The sequence below is a fragment of the Sipha flava genome, unplaced genomic scaffold (assembly GCF_003268045.1).
Source record: "Sipha flava isolate LNK unplaced genomic scaffold, YSA_version1 44_pilon_pilon, whole genome shotgun sequence".
Taxonomy (NCBI): domain Eukaryota; kingdom Metazoa; phylum Arthropoda; class Insecta; order Hemiptera; family Aphididae; genus Sipha; species Sipha flava.
Window position 1 is genome coordinate 964,647 of NW_020273203.1, and position 6,443 is coordinate 971,089.

At 31.8% G+C, this 6,443-nt stretch overlaps 1 non-coding gene across 1 annotated transcript; it reads left to right on the top strand.

Moving 5' to 3' along the window:
- Window positions 1-5,727: 5,727 nt before the first annotated feature.
- On the top strand, window positions 5,728-5,800 carry Trnaa-agc. Its single transcript has one exon. It is a non-coding gene; the product is annotated as a tRNA-Ala (tRNA).
- Window positions 5,801-6,443: the final 643 nt, after the last annotated feature.

Consider the following 6,443-nt stretch of genomic DNA (forward strand, 5'->3'; position numbering starts at 1 on the left):
AACGTCGAGATTCGAAAATATAAAGCTACAGAAGTAGGAAGTTCATTTAGTTTTACTAGTTTTATTAAACAAAATTCCATTATTCATTAATATTCAATCACGTTGTCAAAATATTATGCTTGACATTCAAATAAATAGGCATAATATATATTTTACATTGTAGAATGTATCGTAATTTTACATATTTAGTACAGAATTAACGTGAATTAGTCATTTTTCGTAGCATATATTTAATAATACTGTTGTAGCATATTCTCATATTTTTTAATGCATATTTATTTGTTGCCGAATAATTAAGAGTAAGTTCGGTGTTTTTTAATGCATATTTATGCACATATATTTACACTGTGTTAAAGTGTATTAAAGTACACAAAGTTTCAAACCCACCGTATTATTATCAATTATGGTAAAATTCATAAGGCACCTTTTTTGCGGGTAATTGTATGCGTTACATCACAGCTATATTTTTTACTTTTCAGAACGATTATCAAAGTTCCGAAAAAAACGGCGTTCTTTACCCAAATCAGTACTCCGTAATACTGTATACGTACAGTTTTTGGTGAAAAATACAATTAATATTGTGTAACTAAACACATTGTTTTAATTGTTATTCACACTTGGCTTATGTACTAATTTAGATAAAAGAATAATACGATTGTATTCACATAGGTTAGAAATGAAAGGAAACTGTTGGTTCAGAGAACTTATCGAAGAATATCATCATAATTCTGTCCATCGGTAATTATATTAATAAAATAAATTTTGTAAACAGTTATTTTACCATCCGAAGTTATACCCAACAATTTTACAAATATAACACAATTGAATAGGTCAATTATTTTGTTTTAGAATATTCGACGATGAACAGATGCGCGATAACGTTTCCACCGCGTCCGTTGTCGGTTAATCGTATCGTTTTAGTGCGATCGAATCGCACACAACTCTTACGGGCGTTATTATTATTATTAATATTTTTCGATCCAAAATAATAAATCTGGTTCTTTATCGTGTCGTCCTTGACAATTCGATTCCATCAATCGAGAATTGTACTTTTCACATTCCACTCGTTCCGCCGAACACCTTGATAATAACAGTCCGAACAGTCTGCCACCTATTTCGTTTTAAATATTAAAACATATTCTACAAAGTTTGAATGGGCTGTATCAGTTTTTTTTTTTTTGTTGACTTTAAGTAGATACGCTATTTAGAACATGGCCCACGACGGCTAATTCGCACAAAAGCATAATAAAAACATTTCCACGTATGAGATAATATAATTAATAAAATATCCAATGTACTCTGTTCTAGCACGTAATAACTATGACCATTAAATACGGATCTCGTACCCGGTTTTTTTTTACCCTTTGTGATGGACGGGCGCATATAATTATGTATAGTTAGGTGAACGTGCAGTCCGGAGCATGTACACGCTTATAACGAAAAACCCGTCCAAAGTCATCCGATGCCACCGTCCCTAATTAGCATTATAACTGCAAAGAACATTATACAACTTATAATTTAAAGCTGGCGTTTAATTTTAAATTTTAAAAACACTTCAAATGAAGTACATCCGTTCAAGTTGAAGCTTTTCGTGTATAATGTTCCGTACGTTTTTACGTTGTGATTTGAAACACTAGAAACAATTTAATTTAAAAGTAGCAATACATTTTTTAATAGAATACGTGAAAAGAGATAGAAGAAACACACCAAAAAAATATCTTCTTTTAGTTATTATTAAGCTTTGTAAAACTTGTAATCATTTTTGAAAATAAACAATTATTATTTCTATGGTGTACAGTATATAGTGACACATTTTCTTTATTTACTATATTTTATGGAGTTTAGACGTGACAGTTGATTGGACAAATCTCAAATAAGTTATAATTTATAATTTTGTTTTTATACGTGAATAAGAAAATATTATTTTGTGCGTTGTATACTACTGGAGACTGATATTTAGTACCAAACCGTTTTGAGTTAAAAAATAAATAAAATAAAGGACAAAACTCCATGGTTGGATAATATTCACAAGTGATTCTATTAATATTTTAAACTTAAAACCGATGTGTCATTACTCTCGAAATAACTATGTGTGAATGAAGTCGAGTGGACCAGTTTACATATTTAAAGATCGTTGATATAGTAAAAAACCCAAAGTTATTAATAAAGTAGGTTAAACTTTCTAACTTACCCCCCAAAAAAAAAAAAAATGAAATCTAAATTTAAGAAAAACAAAAATCTCAAATGACTATAAAAAACATAAACTTTATTTAAATATTTCGAAACATTGAAATGTTTTAAATTAAATACCATTTAATATTCTTTGAAATATTTGATTTAAACATAATAAAAACAATTATAAGTTATTCCAGTATTTATTTATTTTTGCCTATATAAAATTAAAAATCTTAACTATGAAATTGAAAATTTGATTAATTTTTTATAGTAAAAAGTAGCAGAATTTCGGGATTTTTATAGTTTTTTTTTCTTTTTTTTAAACTCGAACAAATGTATCTAATTATTTTTATTTTAAATTAAATTAAATTTCATATTTTATTATTTTTTGAATTATGATTGAATAAAAAATTCGATTTTATCAAAAACCAGTATGCCTTAGATGTTGCTGTTTTTTATTGTTGGAAAAGTTGCTGTTTTTTATTTCTTTTCATCAGTTTTTTTACAATTATTAAGAAATCTGTTTGGAAATTGCTAAAATAACCCCCAAAAGTACCAACTAAAACCCATTTCTCATTTTTTTTCATTTTTTTTTTTTTTTTTTTTGATGGTCGAAGCACTTCTTCTGGTCGATATCGTAAATACAAAAATAATACACGTAATTGTAAAACATTTCTCGCTTCACTCGGGGAATAAAAAATGAATTACAACCATGTGGCGTAACTAATCAACAATTAACATCTATATAGATATAAATATAAAACTTTATTTTTTATTTTTAATGAATATTTTTTTTATTTTATTCTATTTACAGTCAATTGGGGATAATGTATTTTGGTAATTATTTTTTGTTTTTTTTTCTATTTGAAAAATGGAATATTTTTTTAATTTTTTTTTTATGATTTGAACGCAAAGACTTACCACTCCAAATACTTTTACGTTCAATCACAGACGTATTTTTTATTGATAAAATATTGTAGTTCACTATATAGTTTTTATTAATTATTTACCTTTTTAGAATCATAGTGAACCTAGGAATGCGTTGATAATTAGGGTCTGTATACACAATTGCGAATATAAAAGGGGTTCTGATCATTACCAAGTAAAAAGTTAATTCTCTAATTTGTAGTATGAAGATATTTTATCTTGCAAATTACCCAACAGTTTTTTTAATAATTGCGAAAAACTAACAATACCTATCGACATTTTATTTACATCATACTGCAAAAAATAATAATCGTAAAGATATGTAAATTTTACTGAATGCTTATTACCATTTACTATTGTATAATGTTCAATTTTTTATTTTATTTATAACCAGCTGAAAATTTCTTATTTTCTTAATTGTTTTTCGAAAATAAAATTATTTTGATTTTAACGATATAAATCACAAAAATCTGTATTTTAAATTTTTGATTTTCCAATATCTTGAATGCCACTCTTGCAAAAGTTAGAACATTAAAAGATCAACCTACATTATTACGAAATATGGTTTTTTAACAATAACAACCATCTTCAGAAGTATAAAAAAAGATGTTAAGAACTATAGTACATTGGATTCAAAATTAAAATACCAATACAGTAAGTATATAATATAATATTGTTCACCTTCTTTGTTACTCAACTCTGATCGTAAAGTTTCATTATTTTTTACTTGTATTTATTATTATTATTTGATGCTCTTTAACAATATTTTGTTTATATTTATAACATGTATACTTTTTGTAAAAAAAAAAAATCTCAATTGGTAACAGAATTTGATTTTATTTGACCAAGACCGTGTTTTCTATAATTAATATAATGAAGTTCAAATGTTCTACACACATAAATAAATAAATTTAATAATTGTATAGTCTCGAGGTAATTTAAAAGAATACGATTATAACACGAGATGTTTTAAAAAAAATTGTGAACCATTTTGCAATGTTTCATCTTAAATTGGTTAGTAACATTAAAATTCTACGTGTGTTTATCTCGAACGCATAGTTTCGGAGAGAAAAAAATCTTGTTTTCGTCAAGTGTTTTATCGATTCGCTACATGATTGTGCGACCCGGGCGAAACGAAAATAATTACGTAAACAATCGTCCAGGGCTCGTTTTTGGTAAAAGTAGAAAAAATATCACCTCGCACCGCGGAGAACAAAACGAACGAAAAAGGGCACTGAGAGCTGGGCGGGATTCAAACAGTAACGACGATTACAACGAACGAGGAAAAACAGAAATAAAACGATGTGATAAATATTTTGGAATCGAATGAACGGTACAGGTACAGGAAACGAGAGAAATAAATCGAACCATACGGGAGGGGGGAGGATCTACCAAAATGAGAATTATTTTTACCGGTATAGCTGAGTCACAATACGGTACACGCGGACGAACCGCATTGGGTTTTCGCGTCGGCTGCAGCGTCGTTCGATATCGAAAACGCATTTTCGTGTTCCGTTTGGATCTTCGGACCGTTTTTTTAATCCGATTCGAATGCGTTGCAGAGTTTTAGTCTCCAAAAACCGTATCTCGAACGATGTTTATCGGTAGCGGTGCGCGTGTGGGGCGAATTATTAAAAGTTCTTCCGTATTAGCTTCGGCAGCGATGTCGTCATTCGCACGAGAACAACGGACGGTAAACCAATAACAATACGCTTACACCACCCCGTCCTCGCGTCAATTTTTGTATTATTTTCGCGGCAACGAACAAACGACTCTTCGCCATCGTTCACTCTTTCGCAGCCGTTAAAATATTCATATGATCGTAACGCGTGTCCGATTATCCGTCCGGCTCGCCCGTTGAACGACGCTACTCGACCCGTGCGGCTCGAAAGATTCATTCCGGTAACACGCAGTTCCACCTGGACCGTAACCGAATGCCGAGCCGTTTCCAGTCCGGAGACTATGTGTGGACAGAGGTAAAACTAGGGATTTTTACACCAGGAGAAAATATTAAAATTACGCCCTATCATAGACAAATAATCAAATACTCTTCTCGAGAATTATTTTCTAATAATTAACATACAATCATACTTATTGAGTTTTAACCTTATATCAGCATTTACCAAAGTAAATAATATCAAATTAGTTGTTAATAAATACAAAAATTACATCCTCTAAAATTTTACGCCCGGGAATTTCCACCCCCTATTTCCGCCCTTGTGCATAGTTCGTAAAACGATACATTTGCGCTGTTCGCGCGTCGTGAGATCTAAGTCCCGTTGCGCTCGGACAGGACTGGATCGTAAATCCATCGTCGTAATCTAGATTTAGTTTATCCTTCAAACGTTGGTTGTAATACTGTCGATTATGTGTGTGTGTGTTTTTTTTTTTTTTTTAATTTTAAAAAAAAGTTCTTATATGCAAGAAAAGGCGCCAAACACCTACTCCAAAACGTAGACGAAATATACTAACGGATTTCACATGCGTCTTAGCTCGTAAAACTATATGTATGACAGTAACGTCAACGCCGAAACGCATTACGTACGCGGTGAATGTGCGCGTTCGTCATAACTAGATCGTAAACGTTCACTCAAATATTCTTGATCTGAACCAGTTTTTCAACCGGGGGGCGTAGCTCAGATGGTAGAGCGCTCGCTTAGCATGCGAGAGGTACCGGGATCGATGCCCGGCGCCTCCAGGAACACGAAATTTTTTTTTGCAGATCTAAACGGGAAACACATTTTTGTTAATTTTTCAATTTATCGTTTTTTTTTTTTTTTTTTCATCGGATTATCCGATAAGTTAGCTATAATATTACGCACCGAACGTCTAAATCATCTCTGAAATCATCTAATTACATCTTATCCGCACGCACCCCCGTGATAGCTGACCTTATCGCGACACGGAGATAGCGTCATATCAAAACGTTATCACGGCTCCACGATCATAACGATCGGCGACACTGTGCATTGTCCTGTGCTGCGTTACGCGTACGAGATCCGCCGCCGCACACGCGGAGTGCACGGGATAACGGCTCATCCGACACCCTTCGACCCCTAAACGGTAATCCGCTTCGCAGTGCAACACCGTATCGGCACAGTGGCAGTGGCGTCCCTAGACCCTTTTATAGGGGGGGGGGCGAACTACATACATTACCCATATATATGAAAATACACAAATTACTAGGTATTTTACCTGATTTAACTCGGGGTATCTAATGTCATTAGGGCATCTGACATAGGCATAGTAATAGATACAAAAAACAAAGTTTAATTAACAGAGTCACAGTATTAAAATATTTGTGTACATATTAAATTGTTTAAATGTAAATTAATGGATAT